The sequence below is a fragment of the Equus asinus genome, chromosome 15 (genome assembly GCF_041296235.1).
Source record: "Equus asinus isolate D_3611 breed Donkey chromosome 15, EquAss-T2T_v2, whole genome shotgun sequence".
In the NCBI taxonomy this organism is placed as follows: Eukaryota; Metazoa; Chordata; class Mammalia; order Perissodactyla; family Equidae; genus Equus; species Equus asinus.
Window position 1 is genome coordinate 46,217,316 of NC_091804.1, and position 1,566 is coordinate 46,218,881.

The following is a 1,566-nucleotide window of genomic DNA, read 5'->3' on the forward strand; positions in this document are numbered from 1 at the left end:
GGGTTGCTATGCCAATCTCATGGATTCTTCATGATTTTTTTTTTGCTCTTGGGCTCTTGGGTTGCTTGGAGTAGCTGTTTGGGGAATATGAGGATTTTTCTTCCATTATTTATGTGTGCAAGCACTGTTCATTTCTCTCAAAGAAATGGAAGCTTGATTGATTTCCTAAATGTAAGAACGAGATTGTCCTGCAATAAATATTTAAGGCTGACCAGGAAGGGCGACCACCATCTGCTGAAACACAAACCCAGGAATTACTTTGTTAAGCTTTCCAAGCGAAGGGAATAAATGAATAACCATCGTATATAATATCTGCTCACCACTGGATAGTTTACAAAGGTTTTCACTTATCTCATTTGATCTTCACAATAGCCCCGGAGAGGTAGACAGGGCACAGGTTACAGGATTATTAAAACCCCGCACTTTTTCTTTTTGAACAGGTAAGGGCTCTAAAGGCTTAAAGTCACTTGAGGGAGGTCAGAGAGTTTGGGGACTAAATCTCGGGTCTCTAATTCATTTATGCACATATTTCAAAAACATTTATCCAGAGACTATTCCAAGCTAGATGAAATGGCAGTGGGTACAAAGATGAATAAAACACGGTCCCTGCGTAGGAGGAAGATCACGTTCTAGCCTGGAGGAGAGAGCCAGGAGAAGTAAACAAGTCCCTGCTTTGCAAGGTGATGAGTGCTCTGGAGAAAAGAACACAGTGCGACCACGTTTCTAATCTGATGTTCTCACCGAAAACCGGCTCAGCTGTTATTTACAAAATCTGTCCTCCGAAGGGGGAGTTGGGGGGCTGAGCCGTGTGTCTGCGGTCAGAGCTCGCTGGGGGGATCTGAGGTGGTGTGGGGACACGGTTCACCCTCATTCGGTAAACATGCAAATATTTCCCGGGGTGCCGAGCTAAGCCTGGGGGTCCACACCCGGGCTCCCCGAAATTCCCTCCACGAGATAACAGAGGGTCCCTGCCTTTAGAGCGACGTCTTCATCCCGCCGCAGCCTCTAGCTCGGGAAAGACCGGCTGCTCGTTGTCTGCGGTTACACGCGGCGGCGAGACAGGCTGCGAGGTTTTTTCTCGCCCGACCATGGTCCACGGCCGGGAAAAGTCGGCGAGCTAGCGCCCCTTCTCTGCGCATCGCCCTCTCCCACCGCCCCGGCTCTGGAAGCCACAGCCCCTTCCTCGAAATGAACGCGCGAGCTCGGTTCTCTGGCTCTCTCCTTTCTTTTTCTTTTATTTTATGCATTGTGTTATTTCCTCTAAAGATATTTTTAACGTTAATTTTTAGTTACAGAACTGACGCATGGAAACATTCTCCTTTAGAAAAAGAAATATACATATAGATGTATAGAGATCTATCTATCTATCTATCTCCTGGGTCGCCAGCAATTGGGCCGAGGCCCCCGCTGGTGCGGCTGTCTGAGCAGCGCCGCTGTCTCCGCGCCACCCGGGCGCCGTTGGTGAGCGCCGACACCGGCTTTGTGTTTCTCCTTTTGCTTTACCCCTCTTTGCAAGCCCAGCGCTTTGCACGCGGGAAACGCTCGAAAAAGACACACGTGTGTGTA